Source organism: Lactuca virosa, chromosome 8 (genome assembly GCF_052849685.1).
Source record: "Lactuca virosa cultivar CGN04683 chromosome 8, Lactuca_virosa_CGN04683_v6, whole genome shotgun sequence".
In the NCBI taxonomy this organism is placed as follows: domain Eukaryota; kingdom Viridiplantae; phylum Streptophyta; class Magnoliopsida; order Asterales; family Asteraceae; genus Lactuca; species Lactuca virosa.
Window position 1 is genome coordinate 208,789,217 of NC_136433.1, and position 13,783 is coordinate 208,802,999.

The window sequence follows — 13,783 nt, forward strand, 5'->3', positions numbered from 1 at the left end:
CGACAGACAAAGTGAGAGGACGATTCAAACTCTAGAAGACATGTTGCAAGCTTGCGTGATAGACTTTGGAAAAGCATGTGAAGTGGGTGAAGTGGGTGACACGCAGCTAGCTAGAGGTCAAACTCCTGACAGTGCTCTCACTGGTCCGGAAATCATTCGAGAAACCACCGAGAAAATCATACAAATTCGGGAGCGACTTAAAGCTTCCAGAGATAGACAGAAAAGCTACGTTGACAAACGACAAAAACCCTTGGAATTCCAGGTTGGTGACCGCGTCTTGTTAAAAGTCTCCCCCTGGAAGGGCATGATACGCTTTGGAAAGCATGACAAATTGAGTCCAAGGTACATAGGACCCTTCGAAATTCTTGCTAGAATTGGTCCTGTAGCTTACAAACTTCGACTACCCCAAGAACTAAATAACATTCATCCTACCTTCCACCTTTCAAACTTGAAAAAGTGTTTATCTGATGAGACTCTTGTGATCCCACTCGAGGAAATCGAGTTAAACGAGAGCCTCAACTTTGTGGAAGAACCCGTAGAGATTCTAGACAGGGAAGTTAAGAAAACCAAACAAAGCCGTATCCCGATAGTGAAGGTTCGCTGGAATGCAAAACGGGGACCTGAATTCACTTGGGAGCGGAAGGATCAAATGAAAAATAAGTATCCACATCTTTTTCCCTAGTCTACCTGAAATACTAATTTCGGGACGAAATTCTCTCTAACGGGGGGATAATGTAACAAATCGTAATTTTAAACCTATGTAATAGTTTAGGTCAATGTGTAGATCTTTTTATAATAATAAAGAGAAATTTTAGCATAATGTGCATATTTACATAATTGACCCTCAAAAATAAATTATTTAGCAATCTCGATTGGGATGAACCAAGTGATAGAGATTGTAACAAGGTTTCCAAAAACATAAAGAACACTAAAATCCGAGTTATAACGAAGAAGTTATGACCAATCGAAAATCCGCGACAAAACCGACAAAACACTGTTCAATGTAAAAACTGAATTTTCGATAAAAGGCTTTTTAGCCTGAACAATCTAAATGAAAGTTGTAGTTTAGGTTAAACCGAGAACTTTCATAAAAAGAACGGAAAAATCTGACTTCGTATGAGGAAGATATGATTTTTCTAAGTTCCAATATAGCTGTGTACAGCTAAAAACTCGAAATAAAGATCGAGCGATTTTTAGCCGACACAACCTAAACGGGAATTGAAGGTCTCGTCGGTAGTAGTACAACGGTAAAAAGACAGACAAAAACGGACGTCGTATGAAGAATTTATGAATTTATAACGGATTCCCGTCCTGCTCTGTTTAAAATAATAATATTAAAAATAAGATCAAAATTAGCTGACGAAGTCTAAGCGAAAGTCGTAGAGTATGATTTTTCCTACGCGTGCATATAAAGAACGCCAAAAACGGAGCTCGTATGCGAAAGTTATGATTTTCGCAAGTTTGGCACCAAAATAAAGAAAAAATGGGAAAAACCGGGCAATTTCGCATGCCACGTCACCCTCGCACATGGCGGCTGCTGAGTGGACCGAAGCCATGCGTGGCACCTCCTGATTGGACCGCAGCCGAGGTCCACTAAGAAGTCAACAGCTTCGCATGAGATGCCTCGGAGACATCCCTCGGACACCCTCCTTCGCACGTGGCCTCTTCCCATTGGACCGAGGTTTGGTCCAATCCGAGCCTAACACCCTGCGAGCCTTCGGTCCGAAGTAAGCCACCTGTCCGACGCGTGTCAGCCTCGCATAGCTCCGGGTCCGAACCTTCGGACTATATATAACATGCGAGGGCTTCCGAAGAAACCCCATTTTTCACACCAAATTTCACACACATTCACCCTTTTCACTTCCATAAGCTCTCATACAACCCCTAAAGCCCCGGTATCAAGTCTCGGACCTTAAGCAAGCCTCGAAGCCCCGAGATTCCCGAGAAGTAACCTCTCTCCTGTCGAAACTCTGCCCAATTTGAGCCGGTTTCTCGACAAATAAACTCCTTTTCGTGAAACGAAACTCTGTCCGGTTCACCATCTATCAAGTGAGTTCATACCCCCGTATTTTCATAATTTCTACTATTTTAAGGGGGGGGGGGGGGGAATACAAGCATAACACAAGAACTTTGTGTTATAAAATCATGATTCAAATCATGATAAAATAACATTAAATTATCCAAAAATACTCAAAACATCAAACTCTTTTATAATCTTATATTCTTCCCCAAAATTCATATTTATATATATATATATATATATATATATATATATATATATATATATATATATATATATATATATATATATATATATATATATAAATAAGATTTAAAAGGCTTAGGACTGATAACTCATTCTGGGTCCTTTTCCTTGTTTGGATGTGGGCTTATAGTTCCGGTTATTTGTCCGAGTGTCGTTTAAATTTTACTTGTATATGAAATTGTGTATGTATATAAATATAAAAGTTATTTCATTAATTCAAACACCTTTGTAACATGTTGAGCAAGGGGTTACATGCTAAATACAGTATATACACATTCAGAAAGTACATATAAATTATAATAGGTATAATTTATACATAGAACAATAATTCATGATACAAGAATACACAGTCTTACAGGAAACTAGGGTTTTGATACAGAACAAATCAAGGTTTACACTTATCAAATACATGTTTGAAATACTAAATCAAGAACATACTATCAATCATTTATTTCCGAATGATGGGGTTTTCATAACTAATATACATGTAACGTTTATATGCTTTTTATGAGACATTCAATTCAGGTTGTTTAATTCATTTTAGACAACCAAGGTAAAGTCCTGACATTATAACCAGAATCTCCAGCCTCGGGGATCAAAACAAGTTTTGTGTAGATCTATATCGGGATTGACAACCCCGCACTCAGGCTGCTAGCTACAGTCAGGCATACACGCCGATGAGTGACAATTGTTATCAACAGTTTAAACGCCCACAAAGCGTTTGTTTCAGGCCATCCGTCATAGTATGGTTATAAGAACTCATTAAAAAGATATTAACAATACGTTACTATATAAACAAGTAAACGAAAGTACACCTTCAAAGTACTAGTTTTCAGTATACAAACTACAATGGTTCAATTCAGTTTTCAATAACAGCTGGCGGAGCCAGGCACACTCTCAGTTACAAGTTTTCATAAAGGAATACAAATACAAAACATTGATACAAAGAGAACAGTTTTATGAGAATAAAACTACTTTTCATATACAACAGAAAATATAGGATTTTCTGGAACAGTTCACATATACAAGATACAGAGATACTCTTTTAAACATAAACACTTATGCACTTACTCAACTTTATGTTGATACTCCCTTTTCAAATTACTTGTATTCTCAGGGAAATAATACACAGGTACTCCTCGAGCTTTTGAGAAGATGGAGCTTTGTTGAGTCATATGTTCTTTTGTATAATTATAGTTTGGTTCAATATACAATGATTGAACACATGTAAATACTTATACTTTTTAAATACAATGGTCGTTTGTATTTTGATTACTATGATGCATGTGTTGTGATACTACAATTCAAGTCCTCCACCCCCAGACGTTTCCGCCGTTTGGTTTGGGGGTGTGACAGTAAATCTTCTCAGGAATCCTCAAAAAAGCAACAATTAGTAGCAGTCCATGCTGCTACTGTACCTGCTGCTGTTCCTGCTAACCCTGCACCAGCTAAGCCGTATGCTGGTAATCTCCCCAAATGTAACAAGTGCAATTACCACCACAACGGAAATTGCCAGGAAATGTAGTGCCGTAACTGCAACAGAAAAGGGCATACTGCCCGATTCTATAAATCACCATCCCAACCGATTAATCAAGTACCTGCCACTGGAGTAGGTCAAGCATGATATGGATGCGGTGATATGGGGCATTTCAAAAGGGATTGTCCGAAAGCAGGATATGGCGGTGGAGTTGGAAGAATTCTGGCATTAGGTCACGAAGAAGCTATGGAAGACCCTGCGGTGGTCACGGGTACGTTTCTTCTCAACAATAATTAGGCATGCATTCTATTTGATTGTGGTCCTGAGAAGAGCTTCGTGAGCCATAATTTCAAACACCTGCTAAATCAAAACTCCCAACCACTAAATGAGACTTTCACAGTCGAAATGGCTAACGGAAAATCCGAATACACCAATGATATATACATAGGATGTACCCTTACCTTGAATAACTTTTCCTTCCCAATAGAACTTATACCGGTCTCTATCAAAAGTTTCGACGTCATAATAGGTATGGATTGGTTGTGCTCTAACCATGCTGACATCCTATGCTATCAAAGAGCCATTCGCCTGAACTTGCCAACTAACAAAACTCTTATCATCTACGACGACAAACCCGGAACGAACCTTCAGATCATTTCTTGCATCAAGGAACAAAAGTACCTTCGCAAGGAGTACTGTGCTTTCTTGTCTCACATGGTAGAAAAAAAGCAAGAAGTGAAAGACATCGCGAGCATTCCTGAGGTCTGCAACTTTCCCGACATATTTCCCGACGATCTTCCAGGAGTGCCTCCCGAATGACAAGTCGAATTCAGAATCGACTTAATCCCAGGGGCTACCCATGTAGCCAAATCCCCCTATCGTCTTGCACCTTCTGAAATGCAGGAATTATCCAGCCAACTGAATGAACTCCTTAGTAAAGGTTTCATAAGACCAAGCTTCTCACCCTGGGGAGCACCGGTTTTGTTCGTGAGGAAGAAGGATGAATCATTCCGTATGTGCATAGACTACCGCGAGCAGAATAAACTTACCATCAAGAATCGATATCCTCTACCTCGCATTGACGATCTGTTCGACCAACTTCAAGGTGCGAGCTACTTCTCGAAAATAGACTTACGATCTGGGTATCACCAGTTACGGATTTTGGAGGAGGACATTCCCAAAACCACGTTCAGAACTCGTTATGGTCATTACGAGTTTGTAGTGATGCCATTCGGATTGACGAATGCACCTGCTGTGTTCATGGATTTGATGAACAGAGTGTGTCGTCCATTCCTGGACAAATTCGTCATAGTCTTCATTGGCGACATCCTTATCTACTCAAGAAGTGAAGAAGAACATGGCCAACATCTTCGTCAAGTCTTACAAACTCTCAGAACAGAGAAACTCTATGCGAAGTTCGCAAAATGTGAATTTTGGATCAGGAAAGTAGATTTCCTGGGTCACGTGGTTAGTTAATAGGGAATACATGTGGACCCTTGCAAAATAAAGGCAATTGAGAACTGGTCAGCACCCAAAACACCTACAGAAATCCGTCAATTATTAGGTCTTGCTGGCTACTATCGCAGATTCATCCAAAATTTCTCCCGAATTGCTAAACCTCTCACCACCCTGACGCAAAAGGGTGTAACTTTTAGCTGGGGAGAGAAACAAGAAACAACGTTCCAAACGCTGAAGCGAGCTCTGTGCAGCGCACCGATCCTGTCTCTTCCTGAAGGGACAGAGGATTTTGTAGTGTACTGTGATGCTTCTAATCAAGGGCTTGGATGTCTTCTTATGCAAAGAGGAAATGTTATATCCTACGCCTCGAGACAACTAAAGACGCATGAGGTCAACTATACAACACATGACCTTGAGCTAGGGGTAGTGGTATTTGCTCTGAAGATCTAGAGACATTATTTATATGGCACGAAATGCACAATATTCACGGACCATAAAAGTCTTCAGCATATCTTCGACCAGAAAGAGCTGAACATGAGGCAACGATGATGGGTGGAGCTACTGAACGACTACGAATGTGAAATTCTTTATCACGCTGGTAAAGCCAATGTAGTAGCTGACGCCCTCAGTAGAAAATAATACTCAGGACGCCGAGTAAAGTCGTTGAACATGACAATCCATTCACATCTGTCCACACAGATCAGAGAGGCTCAACTCGAGGCGTTGAAACCTGAAAACGTGGCAGGTGAAACCCTGAGAGGAATGGATAAGAACTTCGAAGTTAGGGATGATAGAGTCTATTGTTTCATGAACCGAATCTGGACACCAAAGTTCGGTTGTTACAGAGACGTGGTTGTGAATGAAGCACACAAAACCTAATATTCCATTCATCCAGGTTCAGACAAGATGTATCCGGACCTTAAGAAACTGTACTGGTGGCCTAACATGAAGGCCAAAATCTCTACCTTTGTGTGCAAGTGCCTTCCATGTGCCAAAGTCAAGGTAGAGTACCAGAAACCTTCAGGTTTATTGCAACAACCCGAAATCCCTTAATGGATGTGGGAGCGGATTACGATGGATTTCATAACTAAGTTACCCAAGACATCGGGTGGTTATGATACTATTTGGGTGATCGTCGATAGATTGACCAAATCCGCACACTTCTTGCCAATAAAAGAAATCGACAAGATGGAGAAGCTAACAAGAACTTACCTCAAGGAGATTGTTAGACTGCATGGTGTGCCAATATCTATTATTTCAGACCGAGATAGTAGATTCACCTCTCGTTTCTGGCAGTCTTTACAAAATTCTTTGGGAACTAGGCTGGACATGAGTACAGCCTACCATCCATAAACTGACGGACAAAGTGAGAGGACGATTCAAACTCTAGAAGAAATGTTGCGAGCTTGCGTGATAGACTTTGGAAAGGCATGGGATACTCATTTACCCCTTGTCGAATTCTCTTACAACAACAGTTATCACACTAGCATAAAGGCTGCTCCTTTCGAAGCCCTCTATGGCCGCAAGTGCAGATCACCTCTGTGCTGGGATGAAGTGGGTGACACACAGCTAGCTAGAGGTCAAGTTCCTGACAGTACTCTCACTGGTCCGGAAATCATTCGTGAAACTACGGAGAAAATCGTACAAATTCGGGAGCGACTTAAAGCTTCCAGAGATAGACAGAAAAGCTACGCTGACAAAAGAAGAAAACCTTTGGAATTCCAGGTTGGTGACCGCGTCTTGTTGAAGGTCTCACCCTGGAAGGGCCTGATACGCTTTGGAAAGCGTGGCAAGCTGAACCCAAGGTACATAGGACCATTCGAGATTCTTGCTCGAATCGGTCTAGTAGCTTATAAACTCCGACTACCCCAAGAACTAAGTAATATACATCCTGCTTTCCACGTTTCTAACTTGAAAAAGTGTTTATCCGACGAGACTCTTGTGATCCCGCTTGACGAGATCGAGGTTAACGAGAATCTCAACTTCGTGGAAGAACCCGCAGAGATCTTAGACAGGGAAGTAAAGAGAACAAAACAAAGTCGTATTCCAATAGTGAAGGTTCGCTGAAATGCAAAACGGGGACCCGAATTCAGATGGGAGCGGAGGGATCAAATGCAAAAGAAGTATCCTCATCTTTTTCCTTAGTCTTTATGTATCTCTTTAATCCAAATTTCGGGACGAAATTCTCTCTAACGGGGGGATAATGTAACATCCCGTTATTTTCTTGTAGAAAGTCAAACATGGTCAAACCTAAGTTAACCATAATTTTATTCTATCTTTTATAAGTTAGAGTAATGTATTTTATGGGTTTAATCATAGTATTCAAGTGTTGTTGTGTTAAGAAGGGTATGACTTGAAATCCGAGAAGTCTCGCATGCCTTTTCTTCTTTTCCTTCGGACAGAAGTCTCGCAGCCACAAACAATTCGGGCCGTAAAAGGTTCACGGCCGTGAACTCCTCGGACCGTGAACCCTTGCAGTCGTATACCCCTTCTCGGCCAATCGACTTCGGACCGCAAACGAGGTTCACGGCCGTGAACCCCTCGGACCGTGAACCCTCGCATATATATTCTTTTCAGCCGATTTTTCATCACTTTTTACACATTCAAACACAATTCCAAGCTATTTTCTCTCAAGTATCATCAGTCAAGAACACGAAGAACAACCTCTCTCCTCAAGAATGTGCTATAATCATCCGTTCTCATCATATTCAAGCAATAATCAGTAGTTCTTCACAAAATCTAATAGATATAATTTCTTGATCTTGTTAACACTTCAATAACATCTTTCAATCTTCTTATATTAAATTGAAACCCGTTAATTTCATCTATTTTTCACGAAGAAAACGCGAAGAACACGAAGAACAAGCACCTGAAAACTTTCGAATCTTCTTAGAAACTGTTTAAGATCATCAAGTGTTCTTCATTCCTCAAGAACCCCTGGCCGTGAACACCTCCTGGCCGTGAACACATATCAGCTTCCTTTTTAGCTTCTAACACTCCAATTTGACTTGTTTTTGCTATGGGATTACACTTATGGAACTAAACATCATATATCAAATCATCAATAGAGTCACCCTCCAAAAGGTGACTTTATACCCTTGTATTTTCATAATTTTTACTGTTTTAAAGGGGGGGGGGGAATACAAGTCTAACACAAGGATTTTGTGTTACAAACAAATGATTTCATAATATTTCACCAAAATGTATTTCAATTATCATCAAATCAAATAGTTTCAAATTGTGTTAAAATGACATCAAGTCACCAAAAGTATTTCAAAATGTTAAATTCTTTAAATGATTTTATAAACTTATATCCAAAAAGCATATATATATATATATATATATATATATATATATATATATATATATATATATATATATATATATATATATATAAATAAGATTTAAAAGGCTTAGGACTGATAACTCACTTTGGTTCCTTTTCCTTGTTTGGATGTGTGCCTATAGTATCGGTTATTTGTCCGAATGTCATTTAAATTTTACTTATATATATTTGTATATATATATATATAAATATAAAAGTTACTTCATTCATGTAACAAAACATTATTTCAAACCTATGTAATAATGTAGGTCAATTTGTATTTCTTTTAATATAATAAAGAGAAATTTTAGCATACTGTGCATATTTACATAATTGACCCTCAAAAATAAATTATTAAACAATCTTGATTGGAACAAACCAAGTGATAGAGATTGTAACAAGGTTTCCAAAAATATAATGAACACTAAAATCCGAGTTATAACGAAGAAGTTATGACCAATCAAAGATCCGCGACAAAACCGGCAAAGCACTGTTCAGTGTAAAAAACTGAATTTTCAATAAAAGGCTTTTCAGTCTTAACAATCTAAATGAAAGTTGTAGTTTATGTTAAACCGAGAACTTTCATAAAAAGAACGGCAAAATCTGACTTCGTATGAGGAAGTTATGATTTTTCGAAGTTTCAGCTTAGCAGTAGACAGCTAAAAACTCGAATTTTAGATCAAGTGATTTTTAGCCGACATGACCTAAACGAGAATCGAAGGTCTCGTAAATAGTAGCACAACGGTAAAAAGTCTGACGAAAACGGACGTCGGATGAAGAAGTTATGAATTTTTAACGGATTTCCTGTCCCGGTCTGTTAAAAATAATAATATAAAAATTAAAGTCAAAATTAGCCGACGAAGTCTAAACGAAAGTTGTAGAGCGTAATTTTACCTACGTGTACATATAAAGAACGTCAGAAACGGAGCTTGTATACGAAAGTTATGATTTTCGCAAATTTTTGGCACAAAAATCAAGAAAAATAGAAAACCGGGAAATTTCGCATGCATGACCTTCGGACACGTCATCATCGCATGCGGGCTTCCACGTGTCGACTGCTAATAGGACCGAAGTCTGCGTGGCACCTTCTGATTCAACTAAGTCCGCGGTCCACTCACCTTCGGACACCTTCGCATGAGACACCCCAGACATCACCCTCGGACACTCCTCGGACACCCCTTCGCACCGTGCGCTCTTCCCATTGGACCGAAGTCCGGTCCAGTCCGAACTTGCCACCTGCGAGCCAGCTGTCCGAAGCGAGCCCCTTCCTTCGCCACCTGTCCGACACGTGTCAGCCTCACATAGCCTCGGATCCGAGGCTTCGGCCTATATAAGGCATGCGAGGGCTTCCAGATTATTTTCACTTTTTACCCTAAATTTCACCCTCTTTCATATTTTTCACTCCCATAAGCTCACATACAACCCCTAAAGCCTCGGTATCAAGTCTAAAACCTTAAACAAGCCTCGAAGTCCCGGAATTCCCGAGAAGTTGTTATAACCAGAATCTCCAGCCCGGGGATCGAAACAAGTTGTGTGTAGATCTATATCGGGATTGACAACCCCGCACTCAGGCTGCTAGCTACAGTCAGACATACACGCCGATGAGTGGCAATTGTTATCAACAGTTTAAACGCCCACAAAGCGTTTGTTTCAGGCCATCCGTCATACTATGTTATAATAACTCATTAAAAAGATATTAACAATACGTTAGTGTATAAACAACTAAACGAAAGTACACCTTTAAAGTACCAGTTTACAGAATACAAATTACAATGGTTCAATACAGTTTTCAATAACAGCTGGTGGAGCCAGGCACACTCTCAGTACAAGTTTTTCATAAAGGAATACAAATACAAAACATCGATACAAAGAGAACGGCTTTAGGGGAATAAAACTACTTTTCATATACAACAGAAAATATAGGATTTTCTGGAACAATTTACATATACAAGATACAGAGACATCCTTTAAACATAAACACTTATGCACTCACTCAAATTTATGTTGATACTCTCTTTTCAAATTACTTGTATTCTCAGGGAAATAATACACCGGTACTCCCAGAGCTTTTTGAGAAGATGGAGCTATGTTGAGTCATATCTTCTTTTGTATAACTATATTTTGGTTCAATATACAATGATTGAACACATGTAAATACTTATACCCTTTAAATACAATGGTTGTTTGTACTTCGATTACTATGATGCGTGTATTGTGATACTACAATTGAAGTCCTCCACCCCCGGAAGTTTCCGCCGTCTGGTTTGGGGGTGTGACAGATTGGTATCAGAGCATTGTTTATAGTGAACTCAGTATATCAATCCATAAAAGATATACAAACTATAAATACATCGGGGCAAGGAGCTCTGACTAGAAGTATAATTTTTAAAAATTTAAGTATTTTTTACAAGAAGTATACTAACACTCATACCTACAAGTACAATATCACAGTCATAAGAACACACTCATACTTACAAGTACAGTATCACAATTATAAGAACTTAAAAGTATTTGGATGTTGAACACTGTAGTCAAACCTGGGCAGTTATGTAATCATATCTAGAATTTATATAGCCTGATCAACTATATTGATTTGAGATATGACCAACATGTGTTTGGGAGTGATAGTGGTGTTGCGACATGTCTAAAACTTACCATACATATACAGAAGAACTATAGAACAAAACACACAGATTAAAATACTACGGAGAGTATTTTACTAACCTTACTTCTAATAGAGAACCTATGGCTGAACCCAATTTACCGGGAGACCCCTACAATCCACAAAATGCAGGCTGGATCACAGACTCAGATGAAGAACCCTTTGAGGATAGCGAATCAAGTGGTACGGATACAGAGCCACAAGTCTGCAACCATGGGGAGCGTCCCCTGAGGCAAGAGGAAGCAGAACCCATACCCGAGTGGGGCCAATACATAAACTATTGGAGTCGACAAGACGGTCAACGCCCTCCTTACGGAATGGCACGAGGTTTCTATAACATCTCTAGAGGAGGAACCGCTGACAGAGCTCTTCCAGTTACAGTGAACCGAATAGCCCGACAATTCGATCAATCAAGGATGTCAATCAATCGAATCCTAGAAGTGAATACGGCTGGGCAGGCGAACACTGCAGATATCCTTCGTCTTGACGAAATGCAAGATGACACCCAACACCATACTGAAGCCCTTCAAAGGCAACTTAATGCTGCTGAATCAGAAATAAGAAAATTGAGGGAGCATCAAGCTGCCCAAGAAAGGCGCTGGAAGACGCAGGATGAAGCAGGACCTAGCAATCGTCGTAGCAACCGCCGCAAGTAGTGTTCGCACTACTTCTACTTTCTACTTTCTATATCGAATGTAAATATTATTTTTCACGATATGTACAAAACCGAGTATCAATTAAACAATAAGCACTTTACTTCAACAAGAGTTAGTACAATTCTCATAAAGATCCTATTCCAAAGTTTTAGATCACATAAATGTTCCAGTGTTATTTTTCATACTTTCAATACAACCGCGGAAATTTTATTTTCGGTAGGTCGGTTTGATGTCGACACTTTCTAAGTATTGGGGTATATTATAATCCTGCTTTAAGGTCAAGTTTTCTGGACCTTATATACTTAATATACCAATACAGTCGACATGTACATTCATACTCTTTGAAAAATGACCATTCAATTTCATATTATCCTGTTGCAAGTTGTACTTGCAGTGGATTTCTATTTCCAATTCTTTGTGAAATTCATGTTGAATTAAGTGTTTAGTTCAGAGATATCAAATTCATATTCATTCTTGATATCTCACTATCTTTTTATCTATTGACTTTTATAGCAAGAGATGCCTCCTCGTAGAAATCCAAGACGTATCAATATCAATGAAGCACCGACGCCACCCCCACCACCACCTCCTCAATTCGACCCCGCTATGTTTCAAGCGGCGGTCACGGTGGCTGTAGCAGCTGCCATGTCTCATATCCATACTCCTGGTGTTAGTGGGTTGGGAGTCGGTGAACATCCTTCCAACCATGGCGAAAGTCATGGGCATTCACGAGAATGCACTTATAAGGATTTTTCTAATGCCAAACCCATGACCTTTACCGGGACTGGGGGAGTTATCGCACTAAGACAATGGATTGAGAAGACGGAAACAATCTTTGAAATTTGCTCCTGTCCGGAGGGTAGCAAAGTTGAATTTGCTGCCTGTACTTTTTCTGATAGGGCTCTAACGTGGTGGAATGGCCACATTAAGTCACTTACTCTAGTAGTGGCTAACTCCATCAGCTGGGAGTGCCTAAACGCCATGTTAATGCGGGAATACTGTCCGCGAGGGCAGATACAGAAACTGGAGCAAGAACTATGGGCTCTTACAATGGTTGGTTCTAACATATCAACCTATACCAGTATGTTCTGTGATCTGGCAATACTTTGTCTGGATATGGTTCCTATGGAGAGAAAAAAGATTGAGAGATATATTTGGGGTATGTCGCCCCAAATTCAGTCAAGTGTTATAGCTTCAAAGCCTATTACTTTTGACAGTGCCAAAGAGCTGGCACAATCTCTTATCGACCACGGAGACCGTCAACACTCTGTGGTTTCTGCTCCAGAACAACTCAAGGAGAACAACAACAACAACAAGAAGAAGGGTTGGAACAAGAGGAAGGGCAAATCTCCTCTGGAACCTACAAAGAAGCAACAAGTAGTGGCAGTCCATGCTACTACTGTACCTTCTACCATACCCGCTGCTATACCTGCTGCTGTCCCTAATAACCTTGCACCAACTAAGCCCTATGCTGGTATCCTCCCTAAATGCAACAAGTGCAATTTTCATCACAACAGAAATTGCCGAGAAATACAGTGCCGTAACTGCAACAGGAAAGGGCATACTGCCCGATTCTGTAGAATACCACCCCAACCACTTAACCAAACACCTGCCGCTGGAGTAGGCCGAGCATGCTACCAATGCGGTGATGTGGGGCATTTCATGAAAGATTATCCAAAAGCTGGAAATGCCGGTGGAGTTGGGAGGATTTTAGCACTGGGTCATGAAGAAGCGGTGGCAGACCCTGTTGTGGTCACGGGTACGTTCCTTCTCAGCAATACTTATGCATGCATTCTATTTGATTGTGGTGCTGAGAGAAGCTTCGTGAGCCATAATTTTAAACATCTACTAAAACAAAACTCCCAACCACTAAATGAAACGTTTACAGTAGAAATGGCTAACGGGAAATCTGAATCCATCAACGATATATACATAGGAT